Here is a 13,948-nt window from a genome sequence, read left to right on the forward strand (position 1 = left end):
TTTTTCTCTCAGCCCCCTGCCCCATTCCCCATCACAGGCACCGCAGGGCGAACTCTTTGAGGAAAGCACCAAGTCCGCTCCCCGGGCGTCCCCCCTAGAGCTGGAGCCCCCGCGAGTCGCCCCCTCCCCCGCCCCCCCCCCCCCCACCCCGCCCCAGTGGATTCGCCTCCGACAAGCAAGCCAGAAAATGGCTCAGTTCCTCTGGACTTTGTGGATCATTCCCGGGGTTTGTTGAAATCTCGGTGTGCGGAAGGGGGAGGCCGCGGGAGACTCCCCAGGATTCTGATCTGGTAAAGAGGGAACTTGGGAGCTTCAGCTCCCCCTCATAGACAACAGTCCCCCAAATAAACACAGTAAAATTAAATGTTAAAATTCATGCATCTTTAGAACGTTATTTTGTGCCATACAATCTAAGAAAAACAAGTCCGCTTGTTCCACCCCAAGAGTCCCCTTACCCCAAATAAACACGATGGAAAAAAAGCCAAGGGCTGGCTATGCAAACACAGCTTTGAAACAAATTTCTTATCCTCGCCCACTCCCATTATTGCCTCCCCTAACCGTTTGCTCCCCAAATTCTGAGGCTGAGAAATACTTTCCAAGAAACCAGTGAAGATGGGCTACATATCCCCTCACTGCCCCTACTGGGGAGGTGGCTGGAGAGCTTGGTATTTATTTTGGGTTTGGGGTTTTTTGCTTGTTTGTTTGTTTGTTTTCATCTACCTTTATACCTGGAGGGCCGAGGATGGGGGAGAGGGTAGAGAAGGAAGGGGAGCTGGTAAAAGAAAGATGCCAAGTTTCTAAGAGCAGCTGTACCCGCGTTGCGGGATTTGGGGGCGCGCTGCGGGTCCTACGACCTCTGCTCGGTGTGCCCAGGGACGCATAGCACCGCCTCCACGGCCGTGGCGGCCACCCCCTTCCCGGGGTGATCAGACGTGTGCCAGCTCCGGGGGCTGCGGGGACGCGGCCGGCCAGGGGTGCTCTGGCGCCAGCAGCTCGCCCATCCGCCCGACTCACCTGTCTGTAACCTGACCCGTTGCGCGCCCAGCCCACAGGGCGGGAGAATCAACACAGCGGTTTTCCCCGTCCTCTTCCGCCCTGGAATGGCCTTTGGGGACACAGCAGCCTGGTAACGGATTTCTTGGCTCGGCTGGAATACTCTCCCCGCTCTCGGAGACGGGGCGCAGCTCGGCCCAGACTGCTCAGGGTGCAGACGCGCCCCGCCTCCGGAGCTGCCCTCAAGGGGTCACCCTCTCTGGGCTCTTCCCTGTCTGGACTCCAGATTTTCTCTGAGAACGACAAACAAAGAAGGAAAAAGACTTTGTGCCGGGTGAGCCAGGGGAGGAGGAGGAAGACATTTCCATAGCGGCACAAGGAGACCAGGCTTCTTTCTCGTCCACGAGGCTGATGGCGCAGCTTCTGGGAGAGACTGCGAATGTATTTTTATCCGCCAACAAACTGGAGCCTTGCTAGAAAGAGAGAGCTTGGCTGAATGAAAGTAAAAATAGAGTAACGCTGTGAAATCACGGAAGTATGTCCCATCTCATAAAAAGCTTAAAAACTTCACTTCATTCAAAATTCCTTATTTTACAAAAAAGACCCCATTAACAGAGCTTTTTTTTCTTCTTCTTCACCTTTCACTGGATTTCAGATCACCGAATGCCTGAGACACTTTGTCCATTATTTGGAAATACTATAGAATGATAGGATCTAAGAATAGAAACCTCAAAATGCAACACAACCTTCAGAGGATTGGAGGTGAAAATAACAGGTATAATTACACTTTTATTCAACCAATTGTTGTATGCCTGCCTATTCTGATATTTGCTGGATATTTCTTTGGAAGAAGGGAAATCTAATGTGTTGTCTTTCTTTTGTGTGTGTGTGATCAGACGAGATAGGTTTATCAACAGTATTAACATTTTCAAAGAAACAGTTTTGCCTTTGTTGACTTTTCTCTAGTGTAAGGTCAGATTTCTAAGTATTATGAGAGGTATTGATAGAGTATTGCCTAAAAGTAGGATAAGAAATGGTAAAAAAAAAAAAAAAAGAAAAAGAAAAAAAGAAAAAGAAATGAACCCAATTCTTTTAAAAATCTCAAAAGTTTGGAGTTGGACGAGACGGAAGACACGCTATGGTCCAGAGCTCACCCAGTATTGCGGGGAGGAGGTGGTCCCGGCAGAGTGCCCTTGATAGGTGTGTCGCCAGCCCTGCTTGAATACCTCCAGTGCTGGAGAGCTCATTTTTCCAAAAAACAGCCTATTCTCTGGTTAGACAACACTGATCTTGAAAGCTTTTCCTTCTGCTGTATGGAAATCTGTTTCCCTGCATTTCCATCTACCCTCTCCATTCTGCCCTCAGGGGCTGCTGAGCCCCCTCCCCCTGATAGTTCTTCTAAAGCATGCAAGCACCATAGGTGTTCTCACTTAAGACTTCTTTTCTCCAGTAATGTATGGTGAGATTGAAATAGACAGGTACAAACCTGCTCAGTGGCATCCTTGGAGCAGACAGTTACGAGGAGAGGTTAGGATGTCAGGAAAATATTCCTTAAATTTTTTTTAAACATTTTATTGATGTATAACACAGTGTTAGAAAAAAATGCACAGATCATAAGGCCACAGCCAGATAAATTTTCACAAACCAAATTCACCTTTGAACAAGCACCCCAGACCAAGATAAAGCTGCCGGCTCTCAACATTCCATTCAACATTAGACCAGCTTCCTTATAGGTTCAATAAGGCAAAAAAGAAGAAATAAATGTATAAAGATTATAAAGGAAATAACAAACCAACATGATTTGTCGTCAGTATGATTGTCTATATGGAAAACTCAAAAGAATCCTCAGATAAATTATTAAAATTAGTAAGAGAGTTTAGGGCTTCCCTGGTGGCGCAGTAGTTGAGAGTCCGCCTGCCGATGCAGGGGACACGGGTTCGTGTCCCAGTCCGGGAAGATCCCACATGCCGCAGAGCGGCTGGGCCCATGAGCCATGGCTGCTGAGCCTGCGCGTCCGGAGCCTGTGCTCCGCAATGGGAGAGGCCACAACAGTGAGAGCCCGCGTACCGAGAAAAAAAAAGAGAGTTTAGCAAGGTTGTTGTGTATAAAATCTGTGTGTGTGTGCCTGTGAGAGTGGATATGTGTTGTGTCAATTGCATTTCCATATGGCAGTAACAGAAAAATTAAAAGTCTAATAAAAAAATTAACTTACAACAGCAACCAAAATAAAAGTGCCTTGAAGTAAATTTTTTAAAAATATTGTGCAAGTTCCTTGTGGAAAAAATTAGAAAACTTTTTATTGGAAGACGTTAAAGAAGATACTAATCAATGGAAAGATTTACCATACTAGTGGATTGGAAGACTCCAAGTCAAAAAGAGGTCAAAAATCCCCAAATTCATCTGCAGATTTAATACAATTCTTAAAAATATTTGGGGGGAAAAAGATCTTTTTGTGGGGCCTGACAAAATTATTCTGAAGTTTATATGAAAGAATAAGCAACACACTCCCGAAAAAAAGCCAAGGTGTATAGATTTGCTCTATCAGACATCAGTAGTAATTAAAATAGTGTGCATTGGTACACAGATAGACATCGGTGCACAGGCTGACCACCATTACAGAACAGAGAGCCCAGAAACAGGCCCACACATATGTGGAAATTTGATTTATGAGAAAAGGCATGGCAGAGCAGTGGGAAAAGATGAGTCATTCAATAGGTGGAACTGGAACGTTGGTTATCCATTTGGGGAAAAATAAAGGAAATTGACTAACACACACACAGAACAATTTCCAGTGGATTAAACATTGAACTATATATGTATAATTATACATACATATTGGTTTGACCAAAAAGTTCGTTTGGGAAAAATCCGAACGAACTTTTTGGCCAACCCAATAGAGAGCTAGATAATGTAAAAGAACATATTTATGATATAGGGTAGAGAAGAGTTTCTTAAGAAACAAAAAACAGACCATAAAAAATTTGATAAGTCTGACTGCCGAAAAATTTTAAAGGTACCGACAGGCACCTTTAAAGAGAATAAGCTAAACAACATACTGAGAGAACTTTTTGCAACACATTTATCTTACAAATGCTTAGGATCCAGAATATATAAAGAACTCTTACAAATGAATATGCAAAGACAAACTCAACAGAAAAATGTCAAAAGACTTGGATAGGCATCTCCCAGAAGAGAAAACATGAATGGCTCATCAACATATAAAAAATACTCAATCTCATTAGTAAACAAGAAAATACAAATTAAAATGACAGTGAAATGCGATTTTATGTTTACCAGGCTGGCAAAATTTTAAAGTTTGACAATACTAAGTGTTGGTGAGGATATGGACCAATGAAATTGTTCAAACATTGCTAATGTGTATGTACATTGATTCAAACATTTTGGAAAAGAGTTTTGACTTTACCTAGTCAAATTGGACATACACATATTAAATGACCCAGAAATTCCACTTCAGGTTTTGTAATCTAGAAAAAGTCTTGCACTTTTGCACCAAGAGTCACAGACAAGAATATTCATCATAGCATCATTCGTCATACTCAAAAAAAATAAAAACCTCAACACAACCCAAATGACAATAACTGATTGGGTTAATACATGGTGATAAATCTGTACAGTGGAAAGGAATGGCTCACAGACACACACATTAACAAAAGTAAATCTCAAAAGCATATTGTTGAAAGAAAAAAGCAAGTTACAGAAGAATTGTACTATAAGATTCAAATGATTTTAAAAAACATCAATGTAAACAATATATTGTTTAAGAATACAGACACTTGTTAAAACCATTAGGCAACAAGCAACGACTTGGAAGAATCTCTAGAGACTATGCTGAGTTAAAAAGGAATCCCAGGGACTTCGCTGACGGTCCAGTTGTTAAGACTCTGTGCTTCCACTGTAGGGGACACGGGTTCGGCCCCCGGTTCGGGAACTAAGATTCCCGCATGCCATGTGGCCCGGCTGGGGAAAAGAAAAGAAAACAAAAGTAATCCCAAAGGTTACCCATTGTATGATTCCATTTATATAACATTCTTCTTATTGTTTACTTTTTATTTAAAAAATTTTTATTCCATTTTTATTTGTAGTAAAGAAATGCAGGAAGATAAAATTTCAGTTGTTCTAACAGGCTTACCAAAAGGCCATTGTAACCCTTGACAGTTTCTTAGAGGCAACAAAATCTTTTCTGGTTATGCTTGTTTGTTTAGTTTAGAAACTAAATATGCTCACAGTGATACCTATGTACATTTGAGTTTAGTGCATTATCTTTTAATATCCTACATGGGAAAATAAGGATTTAGGGCAATCTCCCTTCAGTCTCTGATCCCTCTGAAATTAGTTATTTTCTCTTTAAAAAAAATTAATTTTCCATCTTTATATTACTTATATATTTTATATTATTTTGCTAGGGCTCCATAACATTCTTTTTTTTTTGTAAATCTTTTATTTTTTGCCCTATACTTTTTTAATATAAATTTATTTACTTTATTAATTTTTATTTTTGGCTGTGTTGGGTCTTCATTGCTGTTCACGAGCTTTCTCTGGTTGCGGTGAGCGGGGGCTACTCTTCGTTGTGGTGTGTGGTCTTCTCATTGCAGTGGCTTCTCTTGCTGAGGAGCATGGGCTCTAGGCACAAGGGCTTCAGTAGTGTGGCACGTGGGCTCAGTAGTTGTGGCTCGTGGGCTCTAGAGTGCAGGCTCAGTAGTTGTGGTGCACGGGCTTAGTTGCTCCGCAGCATGTGGGATCTTCCCGGGCCAGGGTTTGAATCCGTGTCCCCTGCATTGGCAGGTGGATTCTTAACCACTGCACCACCAGGGAAGCCCCCCATAACATTCTTGAAATGACAGCATCATAAAAATGGAGAAAAGATTGGTTGTCAAGAGTTAAGGGTTTGTAAAAGGTCAAGCAAGGGATCCTTGTGTGATGGGACTGCTCAGTGTCTGTAGTAGCTGATACACGAACCTGCACCTGTGATACAATTGTTTAGAATCAGACACACACACACACACCCACTCACACACCAGTGAGTACAGGTAAAACTGGGTAGATCTGGATAAGACCTGTGGGTTGTCTCAGTGTCAATATCCTGCTGATAATACCCTCTCTCGTTCCATAAAATTTACCATTGGGGAAACTGGATGAAGGGCACACCACTGCATGTGAATCTGCATTATCTCAAAATGAAAAGTTTAATTTAAAAAAATTGAAAGTTGCTAAGAGAGTTGATCTTAAAAGTTTTGATCACAAGGAAAAAAACTGTAAGTATGTGTAATGATGGATGTTAACTAAATTTATTGTGGCAATCATTTTGCAATACATACGTATATCAAATCTGCATTGTACACCTAAAACTGATAGAATGTTATATGTCAGTTATATCTCAATTTTAAAAAACAGTAGGCAAAGCAAGAAAATGATTGATACAAAAGGCAGGTGAATGCTGCTCACTGGGAGAGAGGAACGGGTCTGAAATTAGGGAGGGATAAACATGGAGTGGGGCGGGCATTCCAAAGTACTGGTAATACCGTATTTCTCAACCTGGGAAGTGAGAATAATTGTTGTTGTTATTTAACCATGTATACATATTTACACATTCTTGTCTATGTAATATGTTTGACAATATTTTTAAAACTAAAAAACCAAACCAGCTGATGTAGCGCACATGAGCCCTGCTTGAGGAAAGCTAGTAACTTGGCACACCTTCCCTTTTGGGTAATTTTCCCTTAGGAGTCTCACCTCCTCACAAGGGAGCCAGAAGATTGCTTTCTCAGACTCTCTCGCTGCTGGGTGCAAGCCTGTGACCCGGGATCCATGACCGGGGGTTCACACACACACTGGGTTTAGCACAAGGAGCGGGCGTCAGAGTCCTGGAGGCCCGTTCTGTGCTCAGCGAGGATGGGACCCCGGGCACGCGGACCACGGCGACACAGCCCCTACTGGAGACGCCCGGAACTGCAGTCTGAGCATCGTTTCTGGCGGCTCGCTTCGGAGACTGATTCTATGGTCTCCTGGAGATTCCACGAGCTACTTAACAACCTTCCATAAATTCCTTTTCGCATTGAACAAGCTAGAGTGGAGTCTGTTGCCACATCTTGGGTCATCTATTCTGCAACTGGCGTTGTCTCCAGGACCTCATTATGTTGTCTTCCAATCAATGACAAGATTATGAAGTCGCATTCCCACGCTACTATAACTCAAAATAAAAACAACACGAACCACAAAATATGTATCCTTATTTTAAATCTTTGCTTTCTAGAATAATTTGCAAGGTGCTGGTTAAACTCCTGGACGTGAAACTTCTGTCTCTCTTCTCTCAGCCCCTCTCATGCTCTTGCTTTTCTGGTGCCCTAAACTGACACCTAATCTGCCTCTAGTCCTACACTGTCCAAAACCAGAACCACCAGCTTGTCCTATGCGGCTGCTGAGCACCTGAAAGGTGGTTGGTCTGAACTGAGATGTGCTGTAAGTGTGAAATACACATTGGACGTTGAAGACACTACTGGAAAAAAAAAAAGACTGCAAAATATTTCATTAATAGTTTTGTATATTAATTTATATGTGGAAATGATAATATTTTGGATATATTGCATTAAATAAAATGTATTATTAAAATACAGTTCAGGGTTTTTTGTTTTGTTTTTTACTTTTTAATGTGGCTACTAGAAAATTTAACGTGACATCTGTGGTTCGAGATGTAATTCCATCTGACAGTGCTGGTCTAGACTGTTAATGACCAGCATGAGGCGCCTATGCTGTTCTGGACGGCTGTCCGTCAGCATCCCCACGTGTTCCTGGTCAGCATTGTGATTTGGGGGGTGACAGGGAGGCCGCATTGAGAGACCAGGACTTGGCATTGGACCGTGGCTCTGCCACTGACACACTCCAGGGACATGGCAAAGTCATTTCAATTCTCTGAACCTCAGTGTGTTCATCCCTAAAATGGAATGATAACGTGTCTCTTACCTACTTCACACAGCTACTGTGAGTATAAAATGGGATCACATTTGTGAACGTGCCTGTAGGAAGCATTTTCCTATTGTTTAGATGCCAATGACCAATGTTAATCGAATGCCTTCTCTAATCCAGACGCTGGGTAATATGCACTAGCCACGTTGTTTCACTAAGCAACCATCTGTGGGAGAGAAAAACTCTTTTTATACCCACTTCACAAGTGAGAAAGCAAAGGTTTAGAAAGGTCAAGGACCCCTTCTCTCGAGCCCCTCGTTAGAAAAGCACCAGATGCCGAGAACATCCATCCTACGCTCAGCAGAAACCAGCAGTGTGTCCATCAGGGTCCCCAGCCAGCCTGGGATGTGCCATGCGGGGGACCCCCCTCGCCTGAGGGTTCCTCTGTCTGTAAACACACTCAGAATCTTCCAAGAACAAGATCTTGGTGTCTCTTCCACACTAATGAGCTCTCCCTGCTCCTGGGTGCACCTGTGTCTGGGGAAGGGCAATGTCTACCTGTGGAGGCCACCTGGTGTTTCCACCTGCCCCCCGGGCATCCATTCCCCTGTCTTCCAGTAACTGAACATACGGTTCTGGACAGGCTGACTCTACGCCTCCTGCGGGAGGTGGGTGCTTAACTCGGCTAATTAGAACCTTCAACTTGGCCACAGGGCAGAGATCCAAACTGAACCAGTGCTGGACAGGAGCTGTTGCCGAGACTCCGATTCCCTTGAGATTGAGAGAGCATGCGACACAAGCCCGGGGCAGGCAACCACCTTTGCCACCAGCAGCTGCCTGAGAATGCTGCCAACACAGAGGAAAGCAAAGCCAAAAGATGGAGAGAGCCAGACTGAGTCCTCATGACAGCCTGAAGCAAACCTACCCCTGGAAACGTTGAATAAATTCTCTCTTTCGTATTTTTGCTCAAGCCAGTGGGAGTTGTGCTTTCTCACTTTCTACCAAGAGTTTCAACTAAATACCTAATAAAAATGACACTTGTTCGCTTCTCTGCTGTCCTGTGATTCATGGAAAAGACAGTGTGTCCCTTCCCCATGAACCACAAGCTGGGTCTCCAAAGGCCACCAGACCACAATGACTTCTTAGCTTATTCCTATGAGACAGAGGGCATGCTTCTGTAAATTAAGGACGTACATGAGAAACAGCAAATCTCCATCATTTGGGCACCATATAGATATAAATAGATAAATGGCTTGGGAGTGAGTTGATTATCATTGTGAGTTACTGATCTAATCTTCTAAGATGCTTACAGGTGTGTACGAATCCAGATTCACAACTCAGGTATAGGGACAACGTCACAATTTTATTTTCTTTTACCTGACTCCAAGCTCCCATCCCAATGTGGTGGGTTTGCCATGAAGCCACCTTCTCTACCTTTTCTTCTAGATCCTGTCCCCAGTGAGGGGCATGAGGGTCCTCACTGCTTCTGGATCCTGGGATCCACCCTCCCTGCTCTCCCTCGATCCACACCTCTCCCCCCAACTTGTGAGTTTAGGTTTTCTTTAAAGACTGCAAGAGAGATGCCTCAAAAGCCTTTGCTTTTTCAACCCAGACCTCCCCAAGGACTAGAAAGCATCAAGGAACATCTACCTGATTGGTACTGATGAAGGAAAAATTACTACTTGAACATAATAAAAGTTAATATCTCAATAATATTCCCACCGCAAGGCTTCCCAGTAATGAACTCAACAAGGCAAGGCTCTGTGGCTGTTTGAGGCGTATTTACTGGTCTCAGGTAAACACGAACATGGAAGCCCCAGGTGAGAAAGTTGTTTTCTTTTTAATTCTCTTTGACCTTTCTGATTAGGTCCAGGAGAAAGTCTCAGCTTGGTGCTAATAGGTCTTTAACTCCTTTCTAGTACTGGCAAGACTCCCCTGTAAGGAGCAAGCCAACCTCAGGCTTTGATCCTCTGTCAGGCAAGCAATGGGTACCTGGTTAAACTTTAACAACATCATTCTGCTGGTCTATATTGCTATCTATATTTTCAGCTTTCCCCCTGTTTATGGCAAGTGACATTGGCTTTCTATTTCTTGTAGTGGTGTGAAATGTCCTATTTATTTATTTATGTTTATATTCTATTAGATTATTTAATTTTTGAAATTGAAGTATAGTTGATTTACAGCATTATATTCGTTTCAGGCATGCAGCATACTGATTCAGTATTTTTACAAATTCTACTCCATTAAAAGTTATTACAAGACGATGGCCAGGGGAAAGCAGGGAAGGGGGTGGTGGTGGGATGAATTGGGAGATTGGGATTGACATGTATACACTAATATGTATAAAATAGATAACTAATAAGAACCTGCTGTATAAAATATTAATTAAATTAAATTTTTAAAAAAAGATGATGTCTATAATTCCCTGTGCTGTACAATATACCCTTGTTACTTATCTATTATATACATATTAGTTTGTAGTCCTTAACCCCCTATCCCTCTCTTGCCCCTTCCTGCTCCCCCCTCCCCTCTTGGTAACCACAAGTTTCTTCTCTATGTCTGTGAGTCTGTTTCTGCTTTGTTATATTCATTCATTTATTTCATTTTTTAGATTCCACATGTAAGTGAGATTGTGCAGTGTTTGTCTTTCTCTGTCTGGCCTATTTCACTAAGCATGATGCCCTCTAGGTTCATCCACGTTGTTGCAAATGGCAGAATTTCATTCTTTTTTATGGCTGAGTTAAAATTTCCTTTTTATTTATTTTTACATTTTATTTTATTTATTTATTTTTGGCCACGTTTGGTCTTCGTTGCTGCGCGCAGGCTTTCTCTAGTTGCGGTGTGCGGGCTTCTCATTGCCGTGGCTTCTCTTGTTGCGGAGCACGGGCTCTAGGCACGCAGGCTTCAGTAGTTGTGGCACATGGGCTCAGTAGTTGTGGCTCGTGGGCTCTAGAGCGCAGGCTCAGTAGTTGTGGCGCATGGACTTAGTTGCTCCGCGGCATGTGGGATCTTCCCAGACCAGGGCTCGAACCTGTGTCCTCTGCATTGGCAGGCAGATTCTTAACCACTGTGCCACCAGGGAAGCCCTAAAATATCCTTTTTAAATACATTTATTTAATGATGAATTACTTAAAGGTAAGTATTAGGTAGGTAATATGTGTTAATCCAGATTATCTAAGAAGCAGATACCAAGAAGGAATTAAATGTGCAAAAAGTTTATTAGGGGATATGCCTGGGAGAAAACGGAAAGGAGGGAATTCCCCTGTGGTCCTGGGTTCAATCCCTGGTGGGGCAACTAAGATGCTGCCAGCCATGTAGTACGGCCAAAAAAACAAAAACAAAACAAAACAAAACAAGAGAGGGGACTGGGAAAATTTGGAGAACTGTCCGACCAGGCTCCAGTCCGGACCCCAGTGACAGAGAGTGGGAGGGAGGGAGGCTGGGTGGATGGTCTTAGACAGCCGCGAAATTCTAAGGCCTAGCCAGCAAGGCCTTCAGGGAGTCCTCAGCCAAAGTCACCTCTCAGAGGGCCCTCCCGGGGGTCGGCGGCAGCCTCAGTATCCCTGCTGTGCTCAGTCACCGGCTGGAGCAGCCCCTGCTTCAGAGCAGCAGCTGAGGTCCAGGGCCCATCACACTCCCGCAGGTGGGGACAGGAGCGGCATGTTCTCACGGCCACCGTGTGATGGAACGGTGGTGCGTACACAGAGCTAAGATACCGCAGGCTGGTGTTGGAAAGGATGATTTGGGGCCAATGTAGTTCTAAAGGGAGGCGGCTTTTCAAGTGGGGGAGCTGACGCATCCATGTCCTCTCCTCGGCTGAAAAATGCCCCGGAAACCAGGAATGTGATATTATTTGGAAAAGGGGTCTCTGCAGAGGTGATTAGGTTAAAGATCTTCAGATGAGGAGGTTATCCGGGGTTATCTGCTGGGGGGAGGGTAAATGCCGTGACAAGTGTCCCTGTAAGAGGAGACAGAGGGGGGCATCACACGGACAGAAGGGGAGACCATGTGAGCACGGATGCAGAGACTGGAGTGATGCGGCCACAAGCTAAGGAACACCAGCTGCCCCCAGACCTGCAAGAGACAGGAGCAGTCTCCTCTGGAGACTCCAGAGGGAGGACGGCCTTGCTGACACCTTGATTTCAGCCCAGGGATACTGATTTCAGATTTCTGGCTTCTACAACTGTGAAAGAATGTATTTTGGGGACTTCCCTGGTGGTCCAGTGGCTAAGACTCCACGCTTGCAGTGCAGGTGGCCTGGGTTCGATCCCTGGTCAGGGAACTAGATCCCACATGCCGCAACTAAGTGTTTGGATGCAGCAACGAAGATCCCCCGAGTAGCAACTAAGACCCAGCACAGCCAAATAAATAGATATTTAAAAAAAAAAAAAGAAAGAAAGAATACATTTCTGTTGTTTAAGCCGCCAAGTTTGTAGTAATTTGTTATAGCAACCCCAGGAAACCAACATCCACCTTCCCTTCCTTCTTTCCTCCTCTCCTTTCTTTTCTCCCTTCCTCTTGTGCTTTTTCCTCCTAATTTCTATTCTCTTTAACCACCTTCTAGGTTTGTTTTTTGTTGTTGTTGTTTTTAGGTTTTTTGTTGTTGGTTTTTCTTTTTTTTTTTTTTGGTTTTACTCTCTTTTTTACTGAATCAGCATGAGTAATTTTACTTGCTAATTAATGCACCTTATAAGCCTATTTTCAAGAGAATTTTGTGACTGGCTCTGAATGTTTCTTCTGTTTTGTTTTCTCGTCTTCTGATTTCCTTCACTTTTCCTAAGTAGACCTTCTATTATCAAAACTCCCCAAACCTGGAGGTCAATATCACATTAATTTCCCCATCCTGCTAGGTGATGGGGACCCAAAGGGGAACAAATCTGGGCTCCTGACCTCAAAGGGTCGCATCGAGAAGAAGGAGACAGAAATGTAAATTTAAAATGAGTCCTAAGTCTTTCACGTGCTTTGATAAAAGCCTGTCCTGGGTATTGCTGGGCAGAGGATGTAGTTAATTCTATCTCAGGGTGAAGGGTAGGGACTCTCTCTTAGAGGAGGTGACCTGGGGTCCTGATTTCTAATCCACAGTGGCCACAGTCCATCATTGTTGCATATTTACGACCTACCAAGTGCCAAGCAATGAGCTACTTAGGGAAACATGGCTGACACAATGTGGCCTACTAGATATCCATTCTCCATTTTTTCCTTGGTGACAGACCTCCAATTTCATGTGGCATAGTAATGTACCAAGCTCCACTCTCTTTCCCAGCCTCCCTTTCAGCTAGTTATGGCCATGGGACATAGTTGCATCCAAGGAGTCCCAGGCAGAACTCGGCTTGGATATGATGTCTGGAGGTGTGGCAGCCATCTTGTGACCATGAGGATGGCAGCACAATGATGAGAGCCCATGTGCCAATGTTGGCAGAGCAGAAAGAAAGAGCATGGGCCTTTGAAGGAATCCTTGAGCAGCTGAAGGAATGCCAGCAACTGTTCATTTTCATATTCTTTATAATGAGAGAAAAATACCCTGTATTGTTTAAGCCACTGCTAAGAGAGAGAGAAAGAGAAAGGGTGTGGGGAAGAGAGTCTATTTATAATAAAGAGTAGGTTTGTTTCACAGCTGAATGACTTTGAGACTTTCTCCTTGGTACTTCACCAAGTCCCCCGCTTTGGAATCCTAGCAGGCTCTGCAATAGCTTTGACCAATAGATATGGTGGAAGTGAGGTTGTGCCAGATTGCAGACTGAGAAGTTTTCTTTCCTGTCTCATTGAATGCCCACTCTGGGGGAAGCTAGCTGGCATGTAAAAAGTCCAAGTATCCTGAGAGGAAGCCCGAGCTACCTATGGAGAGAGGCCACACGGGGAAAGCGAGATGCCCGGCCAGTTCCAGCTGCTCCAGCCACTCCAATCTGGGGCCAGGCATGTGAGTGAAGGCAACCTAAGCCCTGGACACCATCTGACTACAGCTGCCCGACTGAGACCACTAACCCCCAGAACCGTAGGAGATCATAAATAGTGTTTCAAGCTCCTCAGTTTGGGG

At 44.0% G+C, this 13,948-nt stretch overlaps 1 long non-coding RNA gene across 1 annotated transcript; it reads left to right on the forward strand.

Moving 5' to 3' along the window:
• Nucleotides 1–55: 55 nt before the first annotated feature.
• On the forward strand, nt 56–7,566 carry LOC109548704 (uncharacterized). The gene is made up of 3 exons (XR_002174842.3): nt 56–1,528; nt 1,649–1,768; nt 6,736–7,566. It is a non-coding gene; the product is annotated as an uncharacterized lncRNA (long non-coding RNA).
• The last annotated feature ends 6,382 nt before the right edge of the window (nt 7,567–13,948 follow it).

Source organism: Tursiops truncatus, chromosome 15 (genome assembly GCF_011762595.2).
Source record: "Tursiops truncatus isolate mTurTru1 chromosome 15, mTurTru1.mat.Y, whole genome shotgun sequence".
Taxonomy (NCBI): Eukaryota; Metazoa; Chordata; class Mammalia; order Artiodactyla; family Delphinidae; genus Tursiops; species Tursiops truncatus.